The sequence below is a fragment of the Aethalodelphis obliquidens genome, unplaced genomic scaffold (assembly GCF_003676395.1).
Source record: "Aethalodelphis obliquidens isolate GAN/ISIS:26980383/991018 unplaced genomic scaffold, ASM367639v1 scaffold103, whole genome shotgun sequence".
Lineage (NCBI taxonomy): Eukaryota > Metazoa > Chordata > Mammalia > Artiodactyla > Delphinidae > Aethalodelphis > Aethalodelphis obliquidens.
In genome coordinates, this window is record NW_020838047.1 from 758,924 (window position 1) to 771,825 (window position 12,902).

Genomic DNA, 12,902 nt, shown 5'->3' on the forward strand with positions numbered 1-12,902 from the left:
TGCTGGGTGAAGAAATGTGGGTTGCAAGCTCTCCCCACCCCACTTTGAAGCTGCTGCCTCATCATGGTCTCATTGTCGCTCTCAAGTCTTGTGACATGGTTTTCCTTCACGTTCCTCTGTAAGGGGTTTTTCCTCTCTGAAAGCTTTTGGCACCGTTTTTCTGCCTTCCGTGTTCTGAAATATCGCTTGAGTGTTCTCGGTATTTTTAATTGACCTGTCATGACTCTAACCAGATGCCTTCAGTCTGAGCACTCACCTTCGGTTCTGGGACATTCTTAACTGACGCTTCTTCACATATTGCTTCTTCTCCTTTTTCTCCTTAAGAGAACTCCGTTAAATGGATAGATTGGAACCTCTGCATCAAATGTCTTTTTTTCTGTACTTTTATTTCATCTTTTTTATCCCTTTGTCCCTTCTTACTGTTTTGGAAGGATTCCTGGGCCCGAATTTCAGCTCGTAGCATGTTCTTTTGTTTTGTCTACTCCGCTCTTCAGCCCATCCAGTGATGTTTTCTCTTAAGTTTAGAAACTTGTATTCTCATGTCCATGAATCTTCTTAGTTTTCCTTGAAAGCTCTGTGATCTTGTGCTCATTTCTCTAATGATACTTTATCATTATCATAAAGGTTATCATAAGGTCTTGTTCTTAGTGCACTCTTGGCCGTGTCACCTCAGTGTCTTCAGTTTTTTTTTTTCAGCAAGTCTGCTCCCTGTTTCATGGTACTGGCATCCCTCATACATTTAGTGTTCTTGCTGGTGTGTTCATGTTTGGGGGTGTCTATTTTACCCTTCGTTGCCTCTGTTTGGGTGGCCCCCTGGCGGGATGGGCACGTGTTGCTGACCTCTCCTCTGTTCAGTTTTTCATCACAGTAGAGGATGGGTGGGACACATTGCTGTTCGGCCAGGCAAATACATGGCAGCTTACTTTCTGGGCATTGGAGACCCCACCTTCCTGGGTGTCACCAGTCACCTGGAGCACCGGCCTGGCCTTTCAGTCCGGGCTCTCTCATCACTCGTGTCTGAAGGGAGCTGCTTGCGGAGATGGACAGTGTGCTGGGTGACCTCTTCTTTAAGCGCCATTGCTGCTGTTCCCCTCGTGCCCCGGCTGCCAGCTCATCGCAGAGCAGCCTCCTGTTGTTCACACCTGCTGCCGAGGCCTCTTCCCTACAGGCTGTGCTCATGACGCTTCTCATCTTAAACCCACGTATGTACTTGTCTTACCTCTGGGTTCCTTCTGTTCTTGGGGCTACCCAGAGTTTCACTTGTTTGGGAGTGCTGGTATGCATTCACTGAACAACTTCTCAAGTGTAGAATTTTGGAAGAAGGGGAGGCCATGGTCTCACTGCAATCAGATATTAGTATTTTCATTTTGTTGTTTTATCATTTTTAAAAAACGTGCTTTAGAAATCAGTGCATTTTTGACGGTGATTTTTATATGACTTTCCAAGATTCGTTTTGTTAACCTGTATAGAGTTTCTTCATTCCCTAGATGACTATATGTATACGTGAAACTTTACTTTAGAAAAATGTGGCTAAAAAGTGAAGAATGTTTACTTTTCAGTATGTTTGGGTGGATGCATCGTATATTACTTTCTTTATTCACTGATACAACAACAAGGCAGTGTGTTAAACACTTTGGGGATAATAGGTTAATTAATTGATTAAAGATGACTTAATTAAAGCTTACTCAGATATAGTTTCTCTTTGGAATAACTTAGAGTCTGGTGTTAGACGAGAATATATATTCTGGAAGCGTGAGGTAAAGAATAGAGGTGAAAGCTGAGGTTAGCTGTGGGGATTTTAAGATTTTAAGTTCATACAATTTTAAGTTCTAAATTGGAACTTTTTTATGATGAGGTAGAGGGGTTGTTTAAAATAGGCCTCTCCTTTTCCATGCTGTATAACACAAATTACCATAATGTAGTGGCTTAAAGCAACACAAATTTATGACCTGCAGTTTCTCCGGGCCAGGACTCTGGCACGTTATAACAGTTCTCTGCTCCTGGTCTCCTGAGGCTGAGGTGGATGTGTCAACAGCTGTGTCCTCAGCTGGAGGCTCAGCCACCTTCACCGACCCCTCAGGGGGCTGGCAGGACTTCCCTCCCTGCTGCTGTGGAACTCAGGCCTCGCTGTCTGAGAGCTTTGACTGGGACCATGTGGCCCCTTCATCTCAGCGTCAAAGAACTCCCTGTGCATCAACCCCCCACCTGCCGCTTCTACAACCAGCCAGGAAAACTGCATTTAATGGTCAGCTCACTGGTTTATAATCCCTCATCCCATTTATCGTGACCTAATCCTGCGGGTACAACCCATCAGACTTGCACACCTGGGGAGTGGGTGTGGGTATCAGGAAGCCTTGGGGGTCTTCTCCAGGTTCTGCCCGTCACAGTCCCTTTGCCTGTGAGTTAGAGGCCGCGTCTGGGGATATAGACAAGGCGAGGGGGCGGAGCTGTCTCGAGCCCGTGCTTGGTGGTGGAGCACGCAGCCCAGGCGTCCACACAGAGCCTTGTAAGAAGTCACCTGTATTAACATGAAGTTTAAATACAGTGAAATTCACCAGTGTTGGGAGTGTATCTGGATGAGTGTTGACAGGTGTATGTAGTCATGTAACCACTGACACAACCACAGGACAGCACCATTCCATCATTTCTTAAAAGGTTGCTTCTCTTGCCACCAGAGAAAAAACTGTCGGTATGTGAGATGATGGATGATAACCAGACTTACCGTAGTGATCCTTTCTCAGTATATGCGTGTATCAAGTCATTATGTTGTACACCTTAAACTAACAGTGTTGTAAGTCAGTCGTGTCTCAGTAAAACTGGAGGAAGAAGTTTCCTTGTGCCCCGTGACAGTCAATCTTCTACCAGCTGTAGGCAACCACTGGTCCGCTTCCTGTCACTGTGGTCTTGTTTCTTCTAGAATTTCATGTAAAATTATTATACAGTATATAGAGTTTTGAGGCTGGTGTGTATCAGTAGTTCTTTTTTATTCCTGAGTCATATTCCATCGTGTGGATGTACCAGTTTGTTTGTTCAGTCCTCAGTTGATGGGCATTTTTGTAGTTTCTAAAAGAGATGCTTTTAAAGCTCATGGGAGTAGCCGATCATTAAATTCCCTCAATTATATGCTCCCCATGCTCCCACAGAGCCCTTCTTTCTGAGTGGGCATATCCCTCTTTATTACCTGTAACTCAGTTGGTGACTGTTTTTTCTCTCAGACTTCTGAACACTGCTGGAGAAAGTTAAAGCTGTGATGACTAGTGTCAGATGGGTTTATGGCCTCTGGTTTCAGCAGAGCTTCAGTCCTTCTCGGCTGTCCTCTGAATCTCCGTGGTCAGCAGCCTCTCCTGTTGCCCACAGTGGGGACTTTCCTCCATGGTTTCATCCTTCTTCCCTTTCTGTGAAGATAATCTACATCACCGAGAAAATTGGGCTTAAAAATCCCACATTTCGTCACATTTTCTGCCTCCATACTTATAAACTTATGCATAATTGTGCCCAATCTATCCTTGTTTTCTCCAGTCTCAGAGAAGGATATAACTTCCTCTGTTCAAAAGTAATCTTCCTGTTCCATCCTATTTGATGATTATAATGCTGGTAATTGTTCACAGTGGTCGTTTACTGGGTGCTGATGTGTCAGGCTTAGTTCTAAGCTCTATACCTGTACTCACTCACTTGTCACAGCAGTGCTCTGAGGCAGGTTCTGTCGTCTTCCCATGTTACATCTCACTGAGGCAGAGGTGAGAAGCTAAAGTGATAGCTTGAGCTTTACAGCAACCAAACGATAGATTACATCCTGTTTAAATCCCTGCAGTCTGACTTGAGAGCCCACGCTTTCATGGCCTTATTTTCTGGGCCATGCTGTCTCTTTCCTCAAGGGTCCTCCTTACTCTATCACTTGCTTCCTCTCTTTTCTGAACTTCCCGTCTTTCCTGGCATAGCCCATAAATATATTCATGTTTCTCACGTTCTCGGCTCCTTCCTCCTCTTCATGGCCAGACACCTCAAATGAATGAAGCTCTGTTCTCTGTCGTTGCTTACCCGCTATTCATAATCCTGTTGAAACAGAAGTCACCGATGTCTATCCTGCCAAATATAATCGAGTATTTTAAATCTTTATCTTACTTGACCTTTCTGTGACATTTGATCTCATGAGTTACTTCTTCAAAATTTCTTCCTTGCCTTCCGTGACACCAAATTCTCTTTGTTTATCCCTTAGTTTTCTGATTATTATTTCTTAATATCTTCTTCTACAGGATTCTCTTCTTCCGTAGTTTCTAAGGCTGATATTTCCTGGGATTCTGTCCTTGGTTATTTTTCACTGTAAGTTAATACCCTGGGGTGATCTCACTTACTATTCTACAAGGGACTGGTGACCTCAAAGTCTCTGTCAGTTACGCAGACTACCCTCCTAACTTCCATCCTGTCTAGCTGCCTTCTGGACATCATTTCCTAGCGGTCACATTGGTACCTTATTTTTAAATTTTCCTTTTATTGTGTAAATCATCATACAATAACATTAACTTTATTTTTCTTCTCCAGTTCTATGAATTTTAACACAAGTATAAATTCACGTACCCACCACCACAGTCAGGATACAGAACCATTCCATTACCCCAAAACTCTCTCGTGCTCTCTCTCAACATAGTCATGCTGTCCCCTCACCCCTAATACCCTGAAAGCCACTGTCTTTTCTCCATTACTATGGTTTTGTCTTTTCAAGAATGTCTTATATGGTATTTGTGTGTGGTATATATAATAGTATGTAACCTTTAGCATTTGGCTTTTTTCATTCACCTTAATGCTGTTCATCCAAGTTGTTGCATGTACCAGTAACTTTTTGTTTTTTGTTGTTGAGTGGTATTCCATTGTATGGATGTGCTACAGTTCATTTATTCATTCACCCACCGAGGGACATTTGGGTTGTTTCTAGTTTTTGTTAATTAATAATCAGTGCTGCTTTGATCATTCATTTACAGGTGTTTGGAGAAGAGTAAGTTTTTGTTTCTCTAGGGTAAATTCCCAAGAGTGGCTTTTCTGGATCATGTGGTAAGTGTAGACTTACCTGAGTTTTCAAAAGTCAGCCATTTGGCAGAGCACTCGCACCTTTTTGCCTTCTTAGCATCAGTGATCAAGAGCACCCGTTGCCCCACATCCTCATCAGCATTCGTTATTGTCGCTCTCTTTTATTTTGGCCATCTAATCTATGTATAGGGGTATCTCATTGTGGTTTGATTTGCATTTCGCTAAATGTCAATGATGTTGAATCCCTTTTCATGTGCTTATTTGTGATCCTTATAATCCTCTTTAGGGAACCGTGTGTCTGAGTAATTTGTCCATATTAATTGTGTTGTGTTGTTACTGTTTTGCTTTGAGAGTTCTTTATATTCTGGACAAATCTTTTATTGGGTAAGTGATTTGCCAATATTTTCTCCTAGGTGGCAGTTTGGCTTATCATTCTCTTAACAATATTTTTCACAGAGCGCAAGGTGTTAACTTTGATAAAGTGTGCGTTTTCAGGTTTCTTGTTTACGGATCATGCTTTTGCTCTATCATGTCTAAAAACTCTGCCTATCCAGTAGTCATGAAAATTTGCTCCTATTTTTCAAAAAATTTTTATAGTTTTATTTTTAACCTTTAGACCTATGATCCATGAAAGAATATGTTTTTAGTGTGGTAAAATACACAAAACATAAAATTTTCTGTCTTAACCATTTAAAAATACACAATTCAGTAGCATAAGGTACATTCACAATGTTATCTTCCTTCTGCTTGATTTCTGTTTATTTTGCTTTTTTCTGGTCTTTTAAGGTTGAAGCTTAGATAGCTGAGGATGAGACCTCTTGTCTAATATTGATATTGCATGCTGTAAATTTCCCTCTAAGCACTGCTTTAGTTGCACGCCACAAATTTTTCTGTGTTCTATTTTCATTTTAATTCAGTTCAAACTTTATTGTAATTTCCCCTTGAAACATCCTCTTTGGCCCATGGATTACTTAGAAATGGGTTAATTTCCAAGTGTTTGGACATTTTCCTACTTTTTTCTGTTACTGTTTTCTGGTTTTATTTTATGATCAGAGAACATAACTTTGTAGGACTTCATTCAGTCATTTTCCATTTGTTAGCATTTGTACTTTGATCTAGAATATGATCTATCTTCGTGAATGTTCCACATACACTTGAAAAGAATGTGTACCCTGCTGTGGTTCGGTGGAGTGCTATATGTTTCAATTAGATCCAGTGAGTTGATGGTGCTTTTTAGTACTTGATCCATGCTGACATTATGCCAACATTGTTTGATACTGAGGTAGAAGAGTGGAAGCCTTCAGATATAATTGTAGATTTATCTGTTTGGTCAGTTTTTCCTTTCTTTCTTTCTTTTTTTTTTTTTTTTTTAGAGAGCATACACATTTAGAATCGTTGGGGTTTTAGAGTGAATTGACCTTTCTTACCAAAATGTAATCTCTTTTTGTTTCTCATATTACTGGAGGGGTTCGTTTTTGTTTTTGTTTCACTGTGTAACAAATTAGCACAAGTTAGTGGCTTTTGACAACATGTATTTGTTATCTCATTTTCAACTGCATGAAGGGTCGGTGCCCCAAACCCCTTGTTGTTCCCGGGTCAGCTGTAAACGCTATTTTACTGTTTCAATTTGGAATGTAGAAATTTTTCCATCATGTAGGTACCCTTACCCTCTCCCCTTTATGCCACAGTTTTCTTATATATTACGTTTACATAAATTTAAAGCCTCTTTAGGCCGTGTTATAAATTTTTCTTACAACTGCAAACATGTTTAAGAAGGCAATAGGACAGGAATACTTTCTAATAGTTACACAAATATTTACCATTTTTCTTGCTATTCACTCATTCCTAATGATCCAAGTTTCTTCTTATATAATTTCTCTCTGCCTGAAGAAATTCCTTACGCAGTTCTTTTTTTTTTTTTTTTTTAACATCTTTATTGGAGTATAATTGCTTTACAGTGGTGTGTTAGGGTCTGCTTTATAACAAAGTGAATCAGTTATACATATACATATGGTCCCATATCTCCTCCCTCTTGCATCTCCTTCCCTCCCACCCTCCCTATCCCACCCATGCAGGTGGTCACAAAGCACCGAACTGATCTCCCTGTGCTATGCGGCTGTTTCCCACTAGCTATCTACCTTACGTTTGGTAGTGTATATATGTCCATGCCACTCTCTCACTTTGTCACAGCTTACCCTTCCCCCTCCCCATATCCTCAAGTCCATTCTCTAGTAGGTCTGTGTCTTTCTTCCCGTCTTACCCCTAGGTTCTTCAAGACATTTATTTTTTCTTATATTCCATATATATGTGTTACCTTACGGTATTTTGTCTTTCTCTTTCTGACTTACTTCAGTCCGTATGACAGACTCTAGGTCCATCCACCTCACTACAAATAACTCAATTTCGTTTCTTTTTATGGCTGAGAAATATTCCATTCTATATATGTGCCACATCTTCTTTATCCATTAATCCAGTGATGGACACTTAGGTTGTTTCCGTCTCCTGATTATTGTAAATAGAGCTGCGATGAACATTTAGGTACATGACTCTTTTTGAATTATGGTTTTCTCAAGGTATATGCCCAGTAATGGGATTGCTGGGTCATATGGTAGTTCTATTTGTAGATTTTTAAGGAACCTCCATACTGTTCTCCATAGTGGCTGAACCAATTCACATTCCCACCCGCAGTGCAAGAGTGTTCCCTTTTCTCCACACCCTCTCCAGCATTTATTGTTTCTAGATTTTATGATGATGGCCGTTCTGACCGCTGTGAGATGATATCACATTGTAGTTTTGATTTGCATTTCTCTAATGATTAATGATGTTGAGCATTCTTTCATGTGTTTGTTGGCAATCTGGATATCTTCTTTGGAGAAATGTCTATTTAGGTATTCTGCCCATTTTTGGATTGGGTTGTCTGTTTTTTTGTTATTGAGCTGCATGAGCTGCTTATAAATTTTGGAGATTAATCCTTTGTCAGTTGATTAATTTGCAAATATTGTCTCCCATTCTGAGGGTTGTCTTTTGGTCTTGTTTATGGTTTCCTTTGCTGTGCAAAAGCTTTGAAGTTTCATTAGGTCCCATTTGTTTATTTTTGTTTTTATTTCCATTTCTCTAGGAGGTGGGTCAAAAAGGATCTTGCTGTGATTTATATCATAGAGTGTTCTATGTTTTCCTCTAAGAGTTTGATAGTGTCTGGCCTTACATTTAGGTCTTTAATCCATTTTGAGCTTATTTTTGTGTATGGTGTTAGGGAGTGTTCTAATCTCATACTTTTACATGGACCTGTCCAGTTTTCCCAGCACCACTTATTGAAGAGGCTCTGCTTTCTCCACTGTACATTCCTGCTTCCTTTATCAAAGATACGGTGACCATATGTGCATGGGTTTATCTCTGGGCTTTCTATCCTGGTCCATTGATCTATATTTCTGTTTTTGTGCCAGTACCATACTGTCTTGATTCCTGTAGCTTTGTAGTATAGTCTGAAGTCAGGGAGCCTGAATCCTCCAGCTCCATTTTTTTTTCTCAAGATTGCTTTGGCTATTCGGGGTCTTTTGTGTTTCCATACAAATTGTGAAATTTTTTGTTCTAGTTCTGTGAAAAATGCCATTGGTAGTTTGATAGGGATTGCATTGAATCTGTAGATTGCTTTGGGTAGTAGAGTCATTTTCACAATGTGGATTCTTCCAATCCAAGAACATGGTATATCTCTCCATCTATTTGTATCATCTTTAATTTCTTTCATCAGCATCTTATAATTTTCTGCATACAGGTCTTTTGTCTCCTTAGGTAGGTTTATTCCTAGATATTTTACTCTTTTTGTCGCAGTGGTAAATGGAAGTGTTTTCTTGATTTAACTTTCAGATTTTTCATCATTAGTGTATAGGAATGCCAGAGATTTCTGTGCATTAATTTTGTATCCTGCTACTTTACCAAATTCATTGATTAGCTCTAATAGTTTTCTGGTAGCATCTTTAGGATTCTCTATGTATAGTATCATGTCATCTACAAACAGTGACAGGTTTACTTCTTCTTTTCCGATTTGGATTCCTTTTGTTTCCTTTTCTTCTCTGATTACTGTGGCTAAAACTTCCAAAACTATGTTGAATAAGAGTGGTGAGAGTGGGCACCCTTGTCTTGTTCCTGATCTTAGTGGAAATGCTTTCAGTTTTTCACCATTGAGGATGATGTTGGCTGTGGGTTTGTCATAAATGGCCTATATTATGTTGAGGAAAGTTCCCTCTCTGCCTACATTCTGCACGGTTTTTATCACAAATGGGTGTTGAATTTTGTCGAAAGCTTTCTCTGCATCTGTTGAGATGATCATGTGGTTTTTCTCCTTCGGTTTGTTAATATGGTGTATCACGTTGATTGATTTGCGTATATTGAAGAATCCTCGCATTCCTGGAATAATCCCCACTTGATCATGGTGTATGATCCTTTTAATGTGCTGTTGGGTTCTGTTTGCTAGGATTTTGTTGAGGATTTTTGCATCTATGTTCATCAGTGATATTGGCCTGTAGTTTTCTTTCTTTGTGACATCCTTGTCTGGTTTTCGTATCAGGGTGATGGTGGCCTCGTAGAATGAGTTTGTGAGTGTTCCTCCCTCTGCTATATTTTGGAAGACTTTGAGAAGGATAGGTGTTAGCCCTTCTCTAAATGTTTGATAGAATTCGCCTGTGAAGCCATCTGGCCCTGGGCTTTTGTTTGTTGGAAGATTTTTAATTCCTCCCTCTGCTATATTTTGGAAGACTTTGAGAAGGATAGGTGTTAGCCCTTCTCTAAATGTTTGATAGAATTCGCCTGTGAAGCCATCTGGTCCTGGGCTTTTGTTTGTTGGAAGATTTTTAATTTTTAATTGAATAGTTTCAATTTCAGTGCTTGTGATTGGTCTGTTCATATTTTCTATTTCTTCCTGATTCAGTCTCGGCAGGTTGTGCATTTCTAAGAATTTGTCCATGTCTTCCAGGTTGTCCATTTTATTGGCATAGAGTTGCTTGTAGTAATCTCTCATGACCTTTAGTATTTCTGCAGTGTCAGTTGTTACTTCTTTTTCATTTCTAATTCTATTGATTTGAGTCTTCTCCCTTTTTTTCTTGATGAGTCTGGCTAGTGGTTTATCAATTTTGTTTATCTTCTCAAAGAAGCAGCTTTTAGTTTTATTGATCTTTGCTATCGTTTCCTTCATTTCTTTTTCATTTATTTCTGCTCTGATCTTTATGATTTCTTTCCTTCTGCTAACTTCAGGGGTTTTTTGTTTTTCTTTCTCTGATTGCTTTAGGTGCAAGGTTAGGTTGTTTATTCGAGATGTTTCCTGTTTCTTAAGCTAGGATTGTATTGCTATAAACTTCCCTATTAGAACTGCTTTTGCTGCATCCCATAGGTTTTGGGTCGTCGTGTCTCCATTGTGATTTGTTTCCAGGTATTTTTTTTATTTCCTCTTTGATTTCCTCAGTGATCACTTCGTTTTTAAGTAGTGTATTGTTTAGCCTCCATGTGTTTGTATTTTTTTACAGATCTTTTCCTGTAATTGATATCTAGTCTCATAGCGTTTTGGTCCGAAAACATACTTGATACAATTTCAGTTTTCTTAAATTTACCAAGGCTTGATTTGTGATCCAAGATATGATCTATCCTGGAGAATGTTCCATGAGCACTTGAGAAAAATGTGTATGCTGTTGTTTTTGGATGGAATGTCCTATAAATATCAATTAAGTCCATCTTGTTTAATGTATCATTTAAAGCTTGTGTTTCCTTATTTATTTTCCTTTTGGATGATCTGTCCATTGGTGAAAGTGGGGTTTTAAAGTCCCCTACTATGAATGTGTTACTGTCGATTTCCCCTTTTATGCCTGTTAGCATTTGCCTTATGTATTGAGGTGCTCCTGTGTTGGGTGCATAAATATTTATAGTTGTTATATCTTCTTCTTGGATCGATCCCTTGATCATTATGTAGTGTCCTTCTTTGTCTCTTCTAATAGTCTTTAGTTTAAAGTCTGTTTTTTCTGATATGAGAATTGCTATTCCAGCTTTCTTTAGTTCTTTTAGGAATATCTTTTTCCATCCCCTTACTTTCAGTCTGTATGTGTCTCTAGGTCTGAAGTGGGTCTCTTGTAGACAGCGTATATTTGGGTCTTGTTTTTTTATCCATTCAGCCAGTCTGTGTCTTTTCGTGGGAGCCTTTAATCCATTTACATTTAAGGTAATTATTGATGTGTATGTTCCTATTTCCATTTTCTTAATTGTTTTCGGTTTGTTATTGTAGGTCTTTTCCTTCTCTTGTGTTTCTTGCCTAGAGAAGTTCCTTTAGCATTTGTTGTAAAGCTGGTTTGGTGGTGCTGAACTGCCTCAGATTTTGCTTTTGTGTAAATGTTTTAATTTCTCCATCAAATCTGAATGAGATCCTTGCTGGGTAGAGTAATCTTGGTGGTAGTTTTCTCTCCTTCATCACTTTTAATATGTTCTGCCAGTCCCTTCTGGCTTGCAGAGTTTCTGCTGAAAGATCAGCTGTTAACCTTACGGGGATTCCCTTGTGTGTTATTTGTTGTTTTTCTCTTGCTGATTTTAATATGTTTTCTTTGTATTTAATTTTTGACAGTTTGATTAGTATGTGTCTTGGCGTGTTTGTCCTTGGATTTATCCTGTATGGGATTCTCTGTGCTTCCTGGACTTGATTAACTATTTCCTTTCCCATATTAGGGAAGTTTTCAACTATAATCTCTTCAAATATTTTCTCAGTCCCTTTCTTTTTCTCTTCTTCTTCTGGAACCCCTATAATTCGCATGTTGGTGCGTTTAATCTTGTCCCAGAGGTCTCTGAGACTGTCCTCAGTTCTTTTCATTCTTTTTTCTTTATTCTGCTCTGCAGTAGTTATTTCCACTATTTTATCTTCCAGGTCACTTATCCGTTTTTCTGCCTCAGTTATTCTGCTATTGATCCCATGTAGAGTATTCTTAATTTCATTTATTGTGTTGTTCATCGTTGCTTGTTTCATCTTTAGTTCTTCTAGGTCCTTGTTAAATGTTTCTTGCATTTTCTCTATTCTATTTCCAAGATTTTGGATCATCTTTACTATCATTATTCTGAATTCTTTTTCAGGTAGAGTGCTTATTTCTTCTTCATTTGTTAGGTCTGGTGGGTTTTTATCCTGCTCCTTCATCTGCTGTGTGTTTTTCTATCTTTTCATTTTGCTTATCTTACTGTGTTTGGGGTCTCCTTTTTGCAGGCTGCAGGTTCGTAGTTCCCGTTGTTTTTGGTGTCTGTCCCCAGTGGCTAAAGTTGGTTCAGTGGGTTGTGTAGGCTTCCTCGTGGAGGGGACTAGTGCCTGTGTTCTGGTGGATGAGGCTGGATCTTGTCTTTCTGGTGGGCAGGTCCATGTCTGGTGGTGTGTTTTGGGGTGGCTCGCCGCCAACAGCTGGGCCGTGCTGCCGTGAGGCCTAGCACCTCCATGCGCCGTCTAGGTCGCCGCCCGCTGTGCACGGGGAGCTGCCATGGCCCGGCCGGCCGCTGCCTGCTCTCCTGCCTCCGCCGCTGCCCGTGCTTCCTTCTCAGCGGCAACGGAGACCAGCACCATGTGGCACGCACACAGCCGATTGATCGCGCACCCACTCGCAAAAAGACTGGCAGTTCTTTTAGGTTAGGTCTGTTGGCTATAAATCCTCTTAGTTTTATTTCATCTTTATTTCTAAACAGTATTTTCGATGGGTGTAGTATTTTGGGTTGACAGTTCTTTTCTATTTTCATTTAAAAAGTTACTTCACTGCTTTTTGTCCTCCATAGTTTTTGAAGAGAAATCCTCACCTTTTTTTCTCCTGCAGGTATGTCTTATTTTTCTCTGGATGCTTCCAGATTCTTTCTTTGTCTGTAGTTTCCAGCAGTGT

At 39.8% G+C, this 12,902-nt stretch overlaps 1 protein-coding gene across 6 annotated transcripts in view; it reads left to right on the forward strand.

Moving 5' to 3' along the window:
* NEK1 (NIMA related kinase 1) overlaps nucleotides 1–12,902 on the forward strand; it is a 213,219-nt gene that overhangs the window by 93,527 nt on the left and 106,790 nt on the right. The gene's annotated exons all lie outside the window — the stretch shown is intronic.